The sequence below is a fragment of the Amphiura filiformis genome, chromosome 5, assembly GCF_039555335.1.
Source record: "Amphiura filiformis chromosome 5, Afil_fr2py, whole genome shotgun sequence".
NCBI classification, from domain to species: domain Eukaryota; kingdom Metazoa; phylum Echinodermata; class Ophiuroidea; order Amphilepidida; family Amphiuridae; genus Amphiura; species Amphiura filiformis.
The window spans coordinates 24,531,541-24,553,296 of record NC_092632.1 but is presented as its reverse complement, the minus strand read 5'-3'; positions in this window follow the sequence as shown (position 1 = coordinate 24,553,296).

Here is a 21,756-nt window from a genome sequence, read left to right as displayed (position 1 = left end):
TAATTAAAATATTTTTCATGGTGTCGGTAGTGCAAGTTGAAGTTAGTGAATTTGTGGTTTTGTATGTTATGTGCAAGAGTGTTTTCAGGAAGCGTAAATAGGCAGGCCGTTATGCTAAGCTCTCCATCTTATATGCAAGTTCGGCGACGAACTGGACACATCACACGGTAGTGTGATGTGTCCAGCCTGGATATAGCCAAGGAGGGACATTGAATGCAATATTCCACTTTCCTGTATGTGAGTGCCACAAGACATCCAACAATGCGGAAGACAGTTCCAGATTGTATGTATTTATTATGTATTTAAGGTGGGACTTACCAGTTATGGTATAGAGTCCAGTGATTATCGCAAAAGGTCCAAGGCAACGTCCTGGGCGATATCAGGTCCGTATTATGATAAGTAGGGATGGCCGTATTCCAATATACTACACTCCTCCTTTCTTAGCTAGTCCCGTGGTAATTCGTTGTATGTAGCAAAGTTCATAAATTCTAATAACTTGTAACGTAACACAAACAGTTTATAACTTCAACTCCAAACTTGTAGAACAATGTTCTTGAAACGCGTAACTTGGCTAACTCAACTTTTAAAACTTAACGTATAATACATAGTTCCTAGGTGACCTTATTACAGCTCCTCAATTAGTCTCCGCGGAGGTCGTGTATTCCTCTGCGAACGACGTGGCACTGATGATGGACTTTGACGTGCATTTCTTTGAGCTGCTGCTTCCGGAACAGTTCCGCAAGGTACTATCGCTGGACTTGGAACATCTACCGGTGTCTTGTCACTAGTGCTTTCACTTGGAGTCGGAAGATTTGGACTCGTTTCTCTTGGAGTCCATTCTCTTGGAGTCGATCTTTGAAACGGCGTTCGTGGCAAATTACTCTCTGTAGCTGGTAGCAAATTGCTTTGAGTAGCCTGTCGCGATGGCATCACATCTCCTCTCCGTAAGTGATCTACATGTCGCTTCCATACTCTTCCATCCGTAAGCGTCACAATGTACGACTTAGGCGCTGACCGCTCTGCAATGGTACCAGGCCACCATGTTTGCTCCTTTCTACAATCTTTCACCAGCACTGTCTCACCAGGAAAGAATTCTCTGTATTTGCTGTGCATGTCATAATGGTCTTTCTGCATTGCTTGTTTACTGATGACTCGTTCTTGCAGATTTGGACGAACTAGCGATAGTCGTGTTCGGATTTCTCGTCCAATAAACAGCTTCGCTGGACTGCATCCTGTTGTTGCGTGTTTGGTCGATCTGTATGTCATTAAGAAGTTGTCCAATCTTTGTTGTATATTCCCTGTAGCTGCGCTCATACCTTTCTTGAATGATTGTACCACTCGTTCAGCTGCTCCGTTGCTAGAGGGTTGATCTGGTGATACTCTTATACTTTTTACTCCTTGTTTCTTCAGGAAGTTTTGATATTCTTCGCTCCTGAATTGCGGACCGTTGTCGCCACGATTTGAAGTGGTAACCCATATCTCGTGAATAATTCTCGTAGCACGTTAACTGTCGCTTGTGCTGTCGTACTCTTCATTAGTATAACTTCTGGCCATTTTGAGTATGCATCTGTAATGACTAGGAAATTTTGTCCATCTTTCTCAGCGAAATCTATATGGACTCGTTGCCATGGTGCTCCAGGCCACATCCAGGGCATCAAAGGTGCTGTTGCTGGCTTGTTTTTCACTTGTTGACAACTGGAACACAGTTTGACCGTCTCTTCAATTTCGTTGTCCATGTTTGGCCACCAAACCCAACTGCGTGCAATCTCCTTCATTCAACCATACCTGGAGTGCGCTGTGTGTAACTCTTGCAGTATATCTTGTTGATACTTTGCTGGAACAATCACTCTTAGGCCCCATAATATGCAGTCTTGTTCTACTGAGAGCTCAGATTTGCGATTGAAGCACGGTTTCAAACGTAAATCGTCTACTTCCTGTGGCCATCCAGTTCTAGTAAACTCTAGTACTCTTGACAGTACTGGATCACGTAGTGTCGCGTTCTGGATCTCCTTGCTCGTTATTGGTAAATTATCCAACATCTTGTCTTCTACTCTGAAGATTGCGTCTTCTTCTTTCTCCATCACTGGTAATGGTAGACGTGACAAGGCGTCTGCTAGCGTGTTCTGCTTTGCTGGGATGTACTTGATGTCATATGTGAATGCTGAAAGCGTAATAGCTCATCGTTGCAGACGTTGTGCAGCTAATGTTGGTATACCGGTCTTTGGTCCTAGTATTCGTTCCAAAGGCTTGTGGTCAGTCAGAATTGTGAACTTTCTTCCGTAAAGGTACATTCTGAACTTCTTGAGTCCAAACATAATTGCCAAGGCTTCTTTGTCGAGTTGAGCGTAGCCCTTCTCATGCTTGTCCAGACTTCGTGATGCATATGCGATAGGTCGTCGTGATCCGTCTTCGTAAACATGCATGATCACCGCTCCAACACCGTATGGCGAAGCGTCCGCTGCCAACTCTAACAGCAATTGTGAGTCGTAGTGTGTCAGTATCTTTTCAGATGTCAATATGTTCTTGACTGTCTCAAAAGCTGTCGTGCAAGCGTCTGTCCAGTTCCATGGTTTATCACATAACAGTTCATTCAGTGGATGTATCACCGTGAGACAGATGAGGTACAATTGAGCTTGAAAATTCACCATGCCTAGAAATGATCGCACTTCCGTAACATTCTGCGGTTGTGGTGCGTCCTTGATAGCTTTGATCTTGTGATCCGTAGGCTGAATTCCTTGAGCTGAGATTCTTCTACCCATGTACTCCACTTGCTGTTCCATGAACTTGCATTTCTCTGGTTTTACTCGTAATCCATACTTCTGCAGTCGTTGAAGTACTTTCTCCAGATTGTGAAGATGTTCTTCGTCATTTCTGTCCATAATGGCACATGTGTAATCCAATCCTGCCAAAGCTTGATCCATAAATCGTTGCCAAATGGCTGGACTCGAGGAAATTCCAAAGGGTAAACGTGTATAGCGGAATATCCCCTTCCATGTGGATATTATCACCAATTCTTGAGCTTTGTCATCTAACAACATCTGTTGATAAGCGCATTTCAAGTCAATTTTTGAAAATTTCTCGCCTCCCGCCATCTTGCTGAATACTTCCTCTGGCGTCGGCATTGGAAATTGCCTGTATGTATCGCTTGGTTGACGCTTCTTTATAATCTCCACATAATCTCACCGTTCCGTCTTGCTTTGGTATGCAAACCAGGGGTGTCGCCCATTCACTAAAATCTACAGGAACGATAATACCTTCATCTTGCATTCTCTGTAATTCTCTATCTACCGCTGGACGTAGGGCGACGTGCACGGTCGTGCTTTGTGAAATACTGAACTGCGTTTTCCTTCACATGAAGTGTTGCTTTCATACCTTTCACTGTACCCAATCCTGGTTGAAATACCTCACTATATTTCTGCTTCAATTCAGGCACCGTGCATGAACTCTTGACACTGTATTGACCTTGTTGTGGAAACAAATTATGCCAGTCTAAGATCATCTCCGCTAGCCAATCTCTACCAAATAATGGTGGTGCATATCTGTCTGCATCTACAACAACTAATCGAAGTAATCCTGCGTGTTGATCTTGGTACTTTACATCAACATTGATCTCACCTGCCAAGTTCAAAGGTGTACCGGCATAAGCATGTAGTGGACGAGACACTGGTTTCAATGGAAAATTACTGAAATGCTTCAGGTAATCCTTGATATTGACCATCGACGGTCCTGCTCCGTGTCCAACTCCATCTGTAATTTCACTCCTTCAATTTCCACTGGTAGGAAGACTGGTTTTGACGATGTGTAATTTACACTGTCTTGCTTGCGTTATCTTGTTTGTCGTCATCATGCGATCGTCTCGCTTTGTCGTCACTATCGCTGTAGTCGTAATGGTGAAAGTAGCGTCACGAAAATCTTCAAATTGTTCATCGCCTTCGTTACGTAGCGCACTGTGTTTTGTTTTGCATGGTAGTTTGACGCTGCATGACATTCTGATTTCAAATGTCCTACTCGATTACATTTGTAACATGTAAAGTTCTTGTACTTGCATTCATTTGGGGAATGATTAGTTAAGCCACACCTGTAACACTTGCTTTCCCATTGTCGTTAGGTCTGCCGTCCGTGTTGGTTGACTTCCGCTGACCAAATTTGGGTCTAAATCTCCCCGTCCACTTCCAGAACTTCTGTTGTTACCTCGTCCATGTCCTATTTTGTTTACCGTTGATGGCGTTTTACCGCTGATATCCTTAACATTCTTCGTTGCCTCTTCTTCAGCTATTGCCATGTCTACCGCTTGAGCAAAATTATAATCCTTTGCTTGGGGACCCAACAATTTCTCTATCGTATCTTCAGATCTTAAACCACAAATGAACTGATCTCTTAAATTCTGCTCCAACTGATCTCCTTGAAATTCACATGAAGCAATTAATTTCTTCAAGTTGGTAGCATAATCACTGATAGATTGACCAGGTTGTTGTTTACACGATCTGTATCTAAATCTTTCTGCTACTACTGAACGTTGTGGTCTATAATGCTTCTTTAACAGGTCTGCTAATTCCTTGTAGGTCTTACCGTGAGGCGGATCTGGGTAGCTGACATCCCGTAAGGTTTTGTAGACATTATTTCCAACGCTACTCAGGAGTATTGCTCTCCTTTTTGGCATCTTTTCTTCCGTGTCAGCAATATCCATAGCGATAAAATATTGCGATAATCTATCCAAATAACACTCAATGTCGCCATCCTGATCATTAAACTCCTCAAAAATTGGCCTTCGTGACATCGTGATTGTCGAGTAGATCGTCGATTGGTAAGCTTAAACTCTTCGGTGCAAAATTCGGCAGTTACGTCGTGTGTCGTCTGCTCGCGTGTCAAAAAGTCGCGATCGTAAATCACTGTTTTAAAGTCCCAAAATATCCGTTGTACGTTAGCCAACTTATCCGTACGTGCTATAACAGTTCTGTCACCTGAAACTTTGCTGTAGGTTCCATAAAAATGATTCTCGTCGCCAATATTATGTATTTAAGGTGGGACTTACCAGTTATGGTATAGAGTCCAGTGATTATCGCAAAAGGTCCAAGGCAACGTCCTGGGCGATATCAGGTCCGTATTATGATAAGTAGGGATGGGCGTATTCCAATATACTACAGTATTGAAGTGAGGTTTACCTCATTCACCAATAAGAATTTATCATGAAATATTGTGTGTACAGATGGACAGACGGACGGAATGACGGACGGCCAACCAGGAAATATAATGCCTCCGGGTCGACTGGGCCAGTGCTAGGATAGCTGAAGAAGAAAGCAATGAAAGAAGAAGGAAGTTACAGATACTACTTCCTCATGCAAGAAAGTACGATTTGGAGTTAGGTTGCCCATGTCCTGTATGACGGTGACTGGTTTTTTTTCAGTGTTTGCAAAATTGATCAGATGCAGCAACATATTATTCTACTGCAAAATCTTCTGATTTTTTTACATGAATCATAATTCAATTTCAATTAGCTATTTAGTAATCATTACTATCCTTGCTTAAAGCCTAATTGTAACATTTGCTCAGGAGGACGCCCTCCATATTTTTTCAAAATTCTATTTTTTACACGATTGTTAAGTTATGTACATACCCTGCAACAATCAAGACTTTAGATGCTGTAGTTTTGTCAAAATTTTGAATAGAGAGCAAGAACTGTTGTTCAATTATTACAATGGAAATATTAGTTGAACGCGTATGTGATGTTCATAACACAGTACGTACATGGCATGGCACTGGTGAATTTTTTATATCCAACTTAAGGCATTAGTTTTCCCTCCCCCCATAAAAAATCAAATTAATAATAATAGTATTTTAACAAATGAAACAAGCCACTCTGCCACTGAATGATCATTATCTTCAACAGCAAAACATTGCTGCATCAAATGCACAGCCTCCAGAAGTGATTTCAACATTGAACCATCAAACAGGACTAACAAGGCAACTGAAAGAAGTTTACAGTCTCTGGAAGATGACTATGATAGATTTGTAGAAGCCGGTGGAAAGAGAGAATTGAGTAAAGATGTATCGGACAGTGTTGTGGCTAAACCTCTGCTACCAATAATCTTTGTACATTCTTAGAGAGGGTATGAATCATAATTCACAATTTGCTATTTAGTAATCATTACTATCCTTGCTTAAAGCTAAATTGTAACATTTGCTGAATTATTAAGCACTTTATTAAACTATCATACCCAGCAACAATCAAGACTTTAGATGCTGTAATTTTGTCAAAATCCGAGATTTTGAATAACTTGTTTAATTACTACAATGGAAATATTAGTTGAACGCATATGTGATATTCATAACATAGTACGTACATGGCATGCGAGACGGTCATACACACATCAAAGGACCGGGATATAGTACGGCCGATTGAGTGATACGCATTGGTGACATTGGCGCTGGTAGTAAATTGCAATTGCCACTGGTGAATTATTTATATCTAACTTATGGCATTAGCTTTTACAAAACTTGTTCTTTTCGTTGAACATCCACGAATGCACATCAAGTGAAACAAATGTCACAGCGTAGTCACAGAAATCTTTCGCTGTGAAAATTGACAGCGAGACTCTCTACAACGAACTCGTCAGTACGTTTGACAAATTTAAGTTAGGCCTACCACATGTGGAGTAACTTAATATCTGTACTCATAGAGTCATGTTAATGTCATGCAAGGCTCAAAAAGCGACTTTGAAACTCGACTTTGAAGGCCCACACTTGACAGTGATTCCTGTCAACACATTCACAATACCAATTACGGAAGTGGAACTGGCAACAGAGAGGGAAATATTATTAGTTGGTATGCATAGTCAAGGTGCATAAAGCACAGAACCTTAGAGAAGAGTCTATGACTTAAGCACTAATAAGATGTGTGGACAAAATGTTTCATGATTGTCGGTTGGTCTTGGAGAAGATCTAAGAAATTATTTGAAATCATGTGGAATAAATTCGACATACTTTTCGACAGTTCATATCTACTTCATCTGTACACGCCATCAATAATCAAAAGAATTATCTCAATGATGTTACTTTGTTGCATTCTTTCTGCATGGTGTCGAGAGGGGCAGACAATAGAAGACACACTTAACGACATCGACCAGGCAGCAGAGCAAGAGCAAGAGCAAGAGGGGGGCCAATTGTTATGGCAGCAAGTTACAAACACAATGTCGAATAAAAATATGTCATTTGGCACATAATACAGTATCCACTTTACATTGCTCCAAGAAATGGCTACAATTCTGTGTAGACAATGGGCAATTATCCTTATTGTGCATCTCTTTATATGCCATATTGTGCCTCTTTTTTTCACTTTCATACCAGAATGGATGAAACACATCTTCAGAGGAGTTCAACAGGAAAAGGTACATAAATCGTGATGAACCTCAGCACTGTGGTTGAAAGACTGGGCACAAAAAGTGTTGCCTCTGCGCTTCAGACAAAAAACAAAATTATTTTTGGGAAAAGGGCATGTCTGTTGCAGTTGACATTTTCTTCACAAAAGGTGATGGCCCAAATAACTTGAAAAAAGAAGTTTACTTCACAATATTAGAGAGATGCAACCAGAAAATGACATCCACATTGAGTATTGCTGAATGCTGATCATGTTCTGCAAAAGTTAACATGTGTACCTGTGTGTGCCAACAGTGCTCAAAGCAAGTAACACTCTGTCAAAGGATGGTGCTACAGCAGATGGTTTGTTTAAAAAAAGATGCTACAAGCAAACAAACACCAGCAAGAAGTGTTAGCTGAAGACACATTAACACAAGCATCATCAGCACTGTGAGCAAGCCATTGAAAGGGGAGGATAACAGCTAGCGTTGCACGCAACTGTATAGGAAGTATACGAAATGGAACAGTGTCAGGACAGTCGCAAATTGCTCGAGTAATGGGCTATTATGGTAGTCCTAAGTTATTGGCCCTTGGGGAAAACCAATGAGAACATTGCATGCAAGCAATACATTGCCCATCATCAGCTACATAATAAACATACAGGTGTATCTTGTGAGGAGACAGGACTGGGGTAAATCTCCAATGTCGATCCCTATGTGGTGCATCCCCAAACAGCATTGTTTCATGCAACCGGTGTGGAAGGGGTCTTCTAGAACTCAAAAACCCATATACCCACAGGCACTTGCCTATAAAGGAACTTGCGTGCCAAAAAGGTAGCTTTCTTACCAATAAGAATGGAATTCTCCAACTAAAGAGAACGCACAATTATTAGGCACAGGTGCAAATACAGTTGTAGACAAGTTGCTTTCAGTGGTGTGACTTTGTCGTCACAACAGTGAGCTCATCTGATAACTTGCCTGATAATAGATTTGGACTAAATTGTAGCCGTCCGCTCCAAGTAGGAATTATTCTTCCGTGGGGAATGATGGTCGACATTCAACACAAGTAGAATATGGTGGTAATAAGAAGATTGATTTGATTCCATGTTAACAATGAGTTGTGTGTAGAAGTGTAATCAATTTGTGAAATATTCGAATGTTATTTCACTATCATATCCCACGCTAATTTGCATATGTCAGACGTTGCAGTAAAATTTATAATTTTCCATCCTTCTCCAATGGTCAGTATAAATTTGTTTTGATCCCCTTCAGATAAGGACTCTTTGACATTACTGAAGAAGTCAACCGACCTGGTTGACGAAACTCGCTAATACCGTGAGTAGAAAATTGGATTTGACTACATAATTAACAAACTTTATGACTCTTTGACATATTTTGCAATGTTGTCCCATTTTTTCAGCGTTTCAGCTGGTAGTTTACGTACTACAAATACCAGAGCATTAAACTGGACCAACTAAATTGCCACCTTCATTTTGTGTTTCTGAGCAAATGTTCATTTACAAACGACTATGAATGACTCATGAAGCCATAAAAGGCTTCCGAATAATTTGTTAGATTGCATAAATGGCCTAGTTCGGCCTACTGACCCGTTTGCATGATATTCGTATTAAAAAGAGATGATTTTATTGAAAAAAAAAAAGGATTCATCCCCAAACAAAGGTTTCAGTTATAACTTGTAACAACCCTTGTTACTTGATCATTAAACGTTGACTTCATTTCAACCCTGGGATTTCTAAGGTTAACACACTATTATTTTCATCATGGCTGGTAAAGTGGACAGCGAAACCGTTAAAGTAAGGGTGACAAATGCCCAAAGTGAGGTGATTAATTTAGGTGACATTATATGTTCAAATTTGATTTCGCAGATGATAGAGGCCCATGGAAGTGCTATAGGATGCCTCCAGAGTTTCTCTTTTTTCCATTACTAACAATAACTGCAAGGTGCATGGGGTCAGATCGAAGATCCAAATTAATGAGCAATGATGAGATTCAAATTGGATTTGAATGTAAGAAATTCATGGAAGAAAATGAGAGTACCTTAAATGAAAAAAAAAATTTCTATATTGCTGCTGCAACATACATGATTAAGAACTATCCTTTCCAAGATGAACTGCACCCCAGAGGTACCCAGTTCTCAGACGGGTCATGGTTTTTTCTTCTCTGAATTCCTTCTTTATTCATCCTGTACCTTGTTAAGAATTACTTCCTATCAATTATTTTTCACACAAAATGGACATTCTTTTAGCCTTAGTTATCACTTCTTGAGTGTTAATGATATTATATGCAGCGGGTGTGCTGGTTGTAACCCGGTGTTTGACATTGGTGAAGAATCCATTCATTTTTTGTTGTGGATATTAAATTGCATGCATCTTTGCAAACACTGTCAATATCCTTTCGATGGCCAGCACTACCATCATGGCATTTCAAATTTTCAGAATTAAGCAAACCATGGCGCTTATAAAAACCAGGCCTCAGTAATACCAATGACGAAAGTGGCACTGGCAACAGAGAGGGAAACATTATTAGTTGGTATGCGTAGTCAGGGTGCATAAAACACCGAAACTTAGAGAAGAGTCTATGACTCAAGCCTTATAAGGTGTGTGAACAAACTGTTTCATGATTTGTCGGTTGGTCTTGAAGAAGATCTAAGAAATTACTTGAAATCATGTGGAATAAATTCAACATATTTTTCAACAGTTCATATTTACTTCATCTGTACATGCCATCAATAATCAAAAGAACTATCTCAATGATGTTACTTTGTTGCATTCTTTCTGCATGGTGTCGGGAGGGTGTCGAGAGGGGCAGACAATAGAAGACACACTTAACGACATCGATCAGGCAGCAGAGCAAGAGCAAGTTCAAGGGGGCCAATTGTTATGGCAGCAAGTTACAAACATAATGTCGAATAAAAATGTCATTTGGCACGTAATACAGTATCCACTTTACATTGCTCCAAGAAATGGCCCCAATTCTGTGTAGACAATGGGGAATGATGGTCGATTTCTAATAGGCAAGACATACACAATTAAAGGAGATAATAAAGTGCCATCAAGCGTCATGACGAGCACGTCATATGTACAAACAAACGGCTCCAGTCAAATTCAAAGAAATGAAGAATTGAAACCTGAAAAGTGGATGTGGAATGAACTTTCACTAGAGCAAGAAGCGGGGCTACTGCGACTTCAAGATGAAGAAATCATGAAAGATATATTTCAAAACACGCAAAACAAACACATTGACCACTACTTAAAATTGATAGAACGTCAATTAGACTCAGAAAACCTTGACTATGTTGACCAACAGATTAAGGAGGAAAATGAAGTACTTGAAGAGAAAGTTTGTATAGATTGTGGCTCAGTAACTGCCTCGTCCTACAGATACTGTAGAGTTTGCGGTGGTTTCCTGAGTGGTTGCTGAATGGCTAAACCACAACTTCCTCACACTCAATGTTAAAAAAACCAAAGGGATTATTTTAGGTACTGCCCAAAAACTTGCTCGTAAAGACATGGAGCTTGAGGTTTACATCAATGAGTCTGTCATAGAGAATGTTGAGAAGTTCAAATACTTAGGTGTTTGGCTGGACCTGTCCTCACTTGGTCTTCTCACATTGAGAAGATTTCAAGCTCCGTTCTAAACGTAATGGTTTGTTAAGAAGGCTGAGAAACATCTTGCCCAAGGAAACTCTCATTCTTTTGTATAAAACGCTCATCATTCCGCAACTTGATTATTGCCATACTGTGTGGGGCAACGCTGCTAAGACATCCCTCAGTAGACTTGATAAACTCCAAAATGCAGCTGGTAAGATCATTCTGGGGCTCCCACTCAGATATCCCACCGAAGTACTTCTCAACAACCTGAAATGGGATAAACTGGATTGCCGCCGTAATTTCCATCTAAATATAATGGTGTACAAAAGCCTTTGTAACCTACTCCCATCACCCCTGTGCAATATATTCCACACAGTTGCTTCGAGTCACAACCACCTGACTAGAGCAGGGTCACAAGGTAATCTGGTCATCCCACTTAGTAAGAGCGAGTCGGCTAAGCGAAAATTTACATCCAGAGGCGTGGTCTCTTTTAATTCATTGCCAACCCAGGTTAAAGTACCATTACCTCATACACTAGGCTGTTTCAAAGCGATGTGCAATTAAATTATTTAATTATTCAGGTTGTTGCATGATGGTCAGCTGCAGTGCGGACTCTGTCTGCGGGCTGTCTTAGAAGCATTGCTGCACTGCAGCCGACCAGCACAGATGTGCTTCCTTGGTGTGTTCATATATGATGTTATTTGTTAAATCCATGGTATGTAATTCTTTTGTATGTATTTCATTTGTATTTTTGATGTATTTTGTTTGACCCCTGGGCCAGACTGGAAATCAGTGTAGACCACTGAGTTTGTTCCCCAGGCAAAATAAGATCTAATAAAATAAAATAAAATAAATATATAGCGATTTGACCCCGGATGACCCCAATGACCTTGCAATTATGCAAATTTTGCGCTGAAAAGCAAATCAGGTCAAGAACCTCTGGTCCCGGCCTCTGGTTGTCCTGTATACAGGTAGATCAGTTAGCCCAATCTTTGGGAAGAGGATTGACAGATGTCCTGCTTGCCTTTGATTCAACCAATCCTGCCAAGAAGCGGCAGACAAGGGAGCTACAAAATGTACTAACAACGATGTGGGAGGAGGCCCCTGTGCAGTTGTATCAAGCAACTGCTGTAATCAAGGCAAAAACAAGTAAGTAATTATGCCAACTAGCGGTCACCCATCTTAGGCGGTGAAGGTGTTTCAAGATTATCTTAAGCTTATTGACATGGATTTGGCAACAAAAACCTGCTAAAAGTTGGAGACCACCAATTGCCACCCCTCTAACAAATTGTATCAAAATACGCCTTACCAGTTCCGGGAAATTGCACTCGCAAGCTCGTTTCGTATGGGTTACAACAAGACAATTAGCAGTAAGTTCCTTGTCCGGGGGAATTTCAACCTAACTCAATTTTTCCACGAGAGTGTACTAGGCAGCACCAGGGTTCGACCCCGCAACCTCTTGCACCATACCACACATTTAGTTTCTCACATTTTTGTTATGAAGGTAAACATCTACTCCAATCAGGCCAAATGTGAACAAGAAATTTAGGGCCGATCTAAATAAAAAAATAAGTTAAAGCACTGGTATGAGTATTGACGTGAATGAAGTTGAGGGAGAAATAAGCATCCAAGATGTGATCTGTGACTCGCTAAACAAAGCAATGGTGTGTAGGACTGAGGACCAAGACTTAACTACCGTAAACACACAAGCAGCAAAAAATGGCGGTAAGAAAAGTAGCAAGCAACAACAGCAGCAAACTAGCAACAATGACATCCTACTGATGCTGCAAAAATTTATGACACTGATGTTGACACTGCAGTCAGCAAAGTTCTAAGCCAGCAAAGCAGACAAGCAATTCCTAATGAAAACATACAAGCAGCGCTCAAAAAGCAGGCTTTGGTTGCTAAATATGACACTGACAAAATAGAACAATACTCAAGAAGAGAATCTCTTCGATTCTCTGCTATCGCGGAGACTGCTGATGAATCTGAAGAGACATTGGCTGGAGCTGTTCAGAATATCGCTAAAGCTATTAGCGTGGAATCCACGCCGTGGATATCAAGAGCAGTGATATTGAGGTGATTCATCGAGCAGGTAAGAGTTCAGGTGCTCAACCTAGGCAAGTATTGTGTAATTTTCTTCGAGAAAACACAGAGATAACATATACAAGAACAAAAAGAAACTGACCTAAAGAACAAGGTCTTTATCAACGAAGACCTCACCCCACTAAGAAGTAAAATGGTTGGATATATCAAAAGCCTCGGCATCACAACGAGCATATCAACATACAATGGCAGAATCTTCTGCAATATGAAGGACCACAATGGCAGAGACCAACTTGTCATCATCGATAACCCAGATGATATCTTCACGCTGGGAGTCGATAAAGTCGACTATGAGAGACTTGGGCTTAAGAACTATATTCGTTCACTGCATAGGAGTGTGGCAGAGAGCCTAAACAAGTTAAGACTGCTAATATAGATGCATCAAATAGCAAAACTATTCATCATTTTCATTTCGACCATCAATATGCACTCTCAAGCTGTACTAATATGAAAATTTTAAATGTTTGTGGACTATCTTCTAAGATCAACAACCCAGAATTTAGAGAACTTGTAGCAGAAAATGACTTTATTTTAATTACTGAAACCAAAATGGATGATTTTGATATACCGAACTGTGACATTGATGGATATAAATCTCTTTTATTATTATTATTATTATTATTATTATTTGTAAAGAAATCTGGCGGGACTGGAATTTATGTTAAAAATTGTTTTGTACATTATGTAAAAAAAATCGAAGGCACAAGTGATGATGTTCTGTGGATAATTCTTGACAAAATAATTTTTGGGCAAAAAACTCTTCTTGGAATTGTTTATATACCACCAGAAACTTCCAGATTTTCTAATATAGATACCTTTGACACAATTGAAAATGATATTATAAACCTGTCCAACCAAGATGGCATTAAAATCACTGTTTGTTTAGGTGGTGATTTCAACTCTTGGGTTGGAAAACTTGATGATTTTATAACTTATGATGACTGTATACTTAATGATATTAATTTAAATGCAAGCAACTCCACTACAGTCCAACAATTTGTAAACAATAGTAATCTTGACATCCTTGGCATCCAAATATACCACAATTCATGTAATATTAAGGGCTGGGGTATGAACGTTTGGACAGTATTTATTGTGGGACATTGGAGCACATCAGACATATCAATTGCATTCTGAATACTGAAGAATGTCCTTCTGATATCAAATAATTTTGATTTTTTTTAAATTTGCAATGTAATACACATTTTATGGCAAATGATTAAAAATTGATATTTTTGATATTTAACAGTATACTAAGTAAACTTTATAAATCTGATGATTTATACTTAAAGTGTATGTAGGTGGGATGAAAAGCCGACGATCAATTGAAAATTTTGACCTTTTCGTATTGAAGATATGAATTTTTTCCCAAAACACCAAAAAAAAATTAGGTCTTTTTGGCAAAAAAATCTATATCTTCAATATGAAAGGTCAAAATTTTCAATTGATCGTCGGCTTTTCCTCCCAGCTACATACACTTTAAGAATATATCATTAGATTTATAAAATTTACTTCAGGACTGTTATATATAAAAATGTGAAAAATATCAAATCTTAATAATTTGTCATAAAATTTGTATTATATTGTGAATTTCAAAAAATGAAAATTATTTGATATCAGAAAGACATGCTTCGTATTCAGAATGCAATTCGATATGTCTGATGTGCTCTCATGTACCACAAAACATACTGTGGAGTGTCGAAATGCTCAAAACGCTCATTCCAGATCCCTTAAGACCAATAATTTTGGCCATAGACTTGGCTAGCTATACAAGAGTTTCAGAGAGCGTCTTGGCCAGAAATGTAGATATATACTTCGGAGGAATTTGCACAAGCTGAACAAGATGTGTGCTCTAACATCGATGTCATTTATGAAACAACATGAAACCCCAATTCAGCAAGTTGGATTCTAGCTGGAGTCCAAGTGGTTTTCAGATATCTGGAATTCCTGGGACACGAAGTGCACACTATTTTCAGGCTTTGAGCTCAAACACATAAAATGGCTCTCAAGACTCACAGCAGTCCAAAGGGAAAGCAATCCTACCTATTTCAGTTTCAGGAATGGATCCATTTCTAATACTCACAAGCAACAGTCAGTATCCCAGTTCGTGATGCCTCAACACCCCCAGGTCAACACCAACCCCAGTCCAAATCTCAGTCAATCTCAATGTTGGAACATGGGTTGAAGTGATATGATACTCAATATTCAAAACAACAACTACCAAATATTCTTTGACTCCTTGTTCAAACCAACAGGGTTCATGGTCCAAAATGACAATGTCATCAATGCCAAAACTGTGACCACTGCCCTTAAGATGTTTGTAGACAGCTGAATCGTTGGCACTTGTGTTGTCAACAAACATCTTGAGGGCAGTGGTCAGTTTTGACATTGACAACATTGTAATTTAAAAGAATATGAAATTACATAAATGATGTGGATGAGTTAAAAAGTCAAAACAAGAAGCTCTCAAAAGAGTATGAAAAAACATCAGAATCCCTTGATAAAGCAAATCAAAAGTTGTCTGATATGCATGATGCTTATAAAACAAAAGACAGCTGAAGTGAAGAATTTTGACAAAATGATAAAACGCAAAAGTGCAAGGCTTGAAAAACAATTTGACAAATTGCAGAAATCGAAAGCTGAAATAAAAGCAAGCCAAAAACTGCTGAAGGAGACAGGGGAGAAAAACGAAAAGAAAGATGCCCACCTATCTGAGAAAGATGAACAAATTAAACATGCAGTTGAAATGATGAAGACACTGGAAAGTGAAAAGCGAAAAGCACAAAAAAAAACTGAGCCAAATGAAAAATAGAAGTAACATTATAGGAGTGGGCTATAGATGGCTCATACTTTGTTTTAATTTCTAAACAGTTTTTTTTTTGTTCTATATAACCTATCTCAGCATGAAATGACAAAAGTTTTGGCAGGGGGTCTGAGAAAAAAGTGTGCAGCGCCCTCTTTTGTCACCATACCTTATCTTTGTGGAGGAGTGGATTTGAGTACAAAATCCTTCATAGTACTCCTTTTCTAGCATATGATTTTGGTGTCTAAATATATGTAAATGAGCTACAGATACCTAATTTTGAAAGTTTTCATGAAAATCGGACATTACGTTTTCTTAAAAATTGCCATTTTGGGACAAAATTGAGCGTGAGGGCGCTTTTCAAGATTTTGGGCAAATGTTCTTCCTTTCAGTATTTTATTGTTTACATCTATGAAAATACACCAAAGTTTGATCTGCTCGAGAAATTTGAGCTTTTTAGCAGAAGTAGTTTGTCCGCAACACTCATCAGAACGTTCATTTGGATGCCACCATTGGATTTACATGACAAAAGGTCGTTGACCCCATGTATTTGTATAGCAGTATCGAAGAAACATTCAAACAAGTGCTACGGACAAACTAATTGTGATAAAATGCTCAAATTTCTTGAGCAGTTTGAACTAATGATCATCTTCATAGCTATTAACTTAAAAACAGCGAATGGACGTTAACTTTTGAAAAATCATGAAAAGTTTTTAAGAAAACGTAATGTCCAATTTTCATGGAACTTCCAAAATTAGGTATTTTGAGCTCATTTACATATATTTAGACACCAAAATCATTTAGACACCAACATGCCAGAAAAGGACTACTTTGAAGGATTTTGTACTCGAATCCACTCCTTCCACAATGATAAGATATGGTGACACAAGAGGGCACTGCACACTTTTTTCTCAGACCCCCTGCCAAAACTTTTGTCATTTCATGCTGAGATAGGTTATATAGAACAAAAAAAAACTGTTTAGAAATTAAATTCTGAGGCATATAATTGTATGGGTTTTTTCTAATATTGTTTTTCATTTTTAATGCATGCAACCCCTAAAAAGTTTATTATAATTAACACTTTCTTAATTTCCCCACTAACAAAAATGTTCTTGCTCTTTTTATGATGAAATATCATCATCCACTTCGAAATGTAAAAAAAAATAATAATAATTTTTTTTTTTTTTTTTTTTTTTTTTTTTTTTTTAGTAGAAAAAATTGGAAAACCGATTTAAATCGGGAATAATCAGGCCTTGGTTGAAGGCAATGATCCTACCTCACTAGTAGGAAATTGCTTGCATAGTGATACCTCCACAAAGTTTCTTTATCACTATCAAAGCTTTCAAGTTACTCTAACCAATGGTAAGACAATGTCTATCAGACTGGAAGAGGTGGGATCAGGTGACAGCCAGTCGCTCATGACTGCTTTCCATGATACCATTACGTCATTGGCTTCTGCAGTGGCTAAGGAAAAGAGCCAGGAAGATGTGATTGCTGACCTTTTGACATCTCTTAAAAATACCATGAGCGATCAAGGATCAATAAATCCACTTTTTAATGCTCAGTTGAGAGAATACAGAGGATCTGTCTTACCCAAAGCAGTAGAAAACTGGGAGAACTTATTCCAGGAGTCCAGCTTGTTGAAATGGGTCATTTACTGCAAGATGCATGTTTTAGTCAATTGGACTACAGAGGCAGAAAAGGTTTTAAAACTCAATGAATGTGATGCCATTGTCAGGGGTAAAAATCCTTTCCCATTTGGTGTGGAAGGTGAAGCAGTAAGACTCATCAGGATTGCAGCTAAAGCACTTACTCAGAGAGGCTCAGAGGAAAAGCGGGGAAGCACACTGGGAGGACTACTTAGCAGAAAAAGGGGAAAAACACATCATAATTATCCACGGAAAGCCTTTTATGGTGCTGCTGCAGTCTTCTATCACAAGGATGATATTGAGGCATTCATATCAAATTTGCCTGAGCCTAACAGCTTGCTGAAAAGTGTTGCCTTTGACATGAATAAGAAATTATATGTAGCTCAATTAAAAGCTCTTGGTATTCTGGATAAAATTGTAACTGAACCATATTGGCGTCTAGTTGAGTCCACAAAAGGTATACTGGACCTAACTGATGACATGGAGCACATGCTGAAGAAATTGAAGGAGTGGAGTCTGAATGCATCCACATTGTTTAATGAAGAGAAAGTACCACTTCACAAGGATGAACTACACCCCTTCTGAAGACATCAAATTAGATGTGTATACCCAGATTGCATTATCAACTCCATGATTTTGATTATTGAGAGGCAAGAAAAAGATCAATTACCAGGGGGTAAATACTTTGACCCCACCCAACAACTCGGAGACCAGCTCGAAATGTTCCCACAACAAATACTATCAGTGAGAGGGACCTCGCCATACTTGACATTCTGATACGGATCAAACCTTCTGCATCATATTTGTCGTATGAAACATATATAATGTGGATCAACAACAAGCCATCCGAGTGGCTGGACACGCTGTCAACAGAAGAAAAAGACGACCTTATCAACAAGGCTAGGTTGAATTACCCAGTCATTCGGCAGCAATCTCATAACAGAAAAAATAAGCTAAAGCAAAATAGGCTTGCCAAACTTCATGAAAAAATGAAACGAAAAGAAAAGCATGATGACAAGGCACGTCTAGATAAAATAGCAGCAGCAACAGAAACTGTTGTGAAATTTGGTGGCGTATGGACTTTGCATAACATGGATGACAAATTAGAAGAGATTGAGGAAGTCAAACAGAAAGAAGCTATCATATGTCAACTCAAATGGTTGAAAAAGAGTGTTCTTGCGAAAGGACCAGCAGAACTTTTCTACAAGTCACGAGGTGGTGTAGAGCACACTGAAGCTACATTACGAGAGAACTTGAAATGGGTGCTGGATATGAACTCTGTGAAAACATTGCATCAAGTAGTCTCAGATATCGCCCAATTGATGACCTTGCAGAAAAGGCAGAGTAAAAAATCGGAGTAGAGCAACAGAAAAATCTCCTTCCAAAGCCACTATTGATTATTGCATCCATTGCCACAACCTCAAGAAATCCTTTAAAAACCATGTATTTGGTGAAGTATGATGTAGATGAAGAATGGGAATGTCCTCTTCTGCAAGATATGAAATATGGTGACCTTATTATAAAAAATGTGGCACTCGCATGTTAAAACTCTCCTTGTTCAAGGGCGATTTTTCGATCTTCTTGCTCTAGAAACAACATGTCACCATTGGAAGAGCATTATTTACAATCTTCCCCACGGTGTCCTGAAATTTTTGGTCAATGCCCTTGGTGACACAATGAATAATAAGACCAATCTTAAACGATGGGGCAAAGCAGCATCTGATAAATGCAGAACTTATGGGAACCGTGAGACCCTCCACCACGTGCTTAACCATTGCAAAACTTCCCTTGAACAAGGTCGGTTCACATGGAGACACAACAACATTCTCAATTATATTGTCAAAACCATTAAATTGGGCTTTATTAATGATGTTAGTCCTCCCCAAATTTTGTCCGACTTGGTAACCAGAGCAACTAACATTCCACCCCCCACAACAATTCCTTTTGAATGTTCAACTACAAACCTGGTTCCTGACATTTGTCTTTTTTGGAAAAACATAAAAAAATTAGTCATCATTGAGCTTACTGTCCCTTTTGAATTCAACGTTGCTAAAGCTCATGTTCGAAAGTGCAATAAATATGCCCCCTGGTCGCTGACATTGAAGACTCTGGTTACGAAGTTAGTCTTATTTGTCTAGAAGTAGGTTCAAGAGGATATATTACACCAGACAATATTCATCGTTTGAAAGAAATCTTGAAACTGTGCAATAACCCGACTTCCTTCAAAATATTCAGGGATAATCTTTCAAAACTGGCAATTGTTTCATCTTTCAGTATTTTTCATTCAAAACAAGAGCCTTCCTGGATTTGTCCACCGCTTTTAGAAATTTAATATTTTTATATTGTTAATCTGGGTGTCTGGTCTGTTTTAGGCTGCTCTCTTTACTCTTCTGATTGTCTTTTTATATTATGCCTTTTTATACAATGTTTTATAACATGTTTTATATTTGTGTGTGTTTATACCTATATGTCTTGCATGCCACCATCAACATGGGGCACTGATCTAGATTTGTATATTTTTGTTTCCTGTTCAATGAATAAAAGTGATGTAAGATTGATTGATATCTCATTTTTGAAAGTATGAATTTTTGAGGAATGAGTAATGAATGGAGATGAAGGTTAAAATCAATTTGGTTGAATTTAAAAAGTTCCCTTGTGAAATTCAATTAAGTTCCCTCAATGTTAATGAGGTACTCATTCAAGGGAACTTAATTGAATTATAGGGAACTTTTGAATTAAAATTGATTTTACCCTCCATTCATTACTCATTCCTCAGTTCATTAACCTTTATATTGTTAGTTTGTTACCAATCCTATTGCTGAGCGCATAGCAAAACCATCATGCTGTACAGGATAGTCCATGGCCTTGTCGCTATTCCATGTGGTCCACCTACTTCTATCCATCCACCAGTGATGCAACCAGAGGTCACTATTTGCAATTCAGACAACATCACTGCAGAATCCAGTCCTTTCCAAGTGGCATCTGTGGAATGTGCTCCCAGCTTCAGTTGTGTCGGCCCGTCCTTGGAGACGCTCCCGGAGCCGGTTGAGCCCACTGTAGCTTTGTTAGATGTGGAGAGGAATTTTTTACTCGCACTTCATCACCAATCTTCACCTGCACGTCTTCAAATTTGTGTTTCCGCTCGCACCCTTTGCACCACAGACAGTACAAAATACTCTGAAGTTCAACCTCTAAGAGGGGTGTACTTATTGGAAGAAAGAAAGAAAATGCATGCATGAAAAATAAAAAGCGTGTCGATAGCTAGGTGGATGGAAAAAAATTGATTAGCCCATCTGCTTTTATCGCCGGAAAGGTGTGACAGTATACAATTCTGAATCAAAAACGGACACCTTAGTTCAACAACACAAGTAATTATTTCAGGACATTGATGAACCAACTATATCAGAGGTGATGGCAAAACGAGACACAATGAACATAAGCCACAATCTTTGCAACATTGTGGGTATGGTTATTCCGGAAACTCCAGATCTAATTGCAGGGCCAGGTGCTCGAAGGTTCATCACACATCCTTACCTCCATAAAACGGCCAGACACCCGGACAAGCCACAGACACAAAGAAAGCCAAGTATTAATTTAGATCTGTGCACGCAAGTAAGAGTAAATCATATATCAAAATTTGGACAATAAAATGGAACTATCAATTACATTTTAATTGAAGAACCGTCTGGTAACACATGGGGTATTACTTATGATGTCGAAGGCTACCATAACCGCTTAAATCTGAAGGCTGCAGGGAAAAGTAATTTGCCCTTCTATCTACTCCTTTAGCTACTGTATTTATAGGCCAAATTTGGCAATGTCCAGGTAAAGCTGGTAATCGAGAGGAAGATGGTTAATCATCAACACAAGGTGTACAAGAGGATGCAGGGACAACTGGACAAGTTCTGGACTCAGTATGAAGGAAAAGAGATATCTTCAAAGACACTCCTGCGGTCATGTGCATATCTCAACGGTGCTGGTCCCATTCTATGTATTGAACCTATAGGCTAAATATTATGTGCTAGATCAATCAAACATGTACCAGATACCATATAAATTACAGGATTCCTTCCACATTGTGAAGGCATGTCAGAGGTGCAATGTAGGGAGCTTCTGGGTAAACTCACCAAAGAACAGTCAGGCATAGTTCTAAAACTGATGGACATGCTATCTCATCACAAGCCTCCTGCCCTACTACGTTACAGATATAATTAAAAAGACAAGGCTCTGCTTGT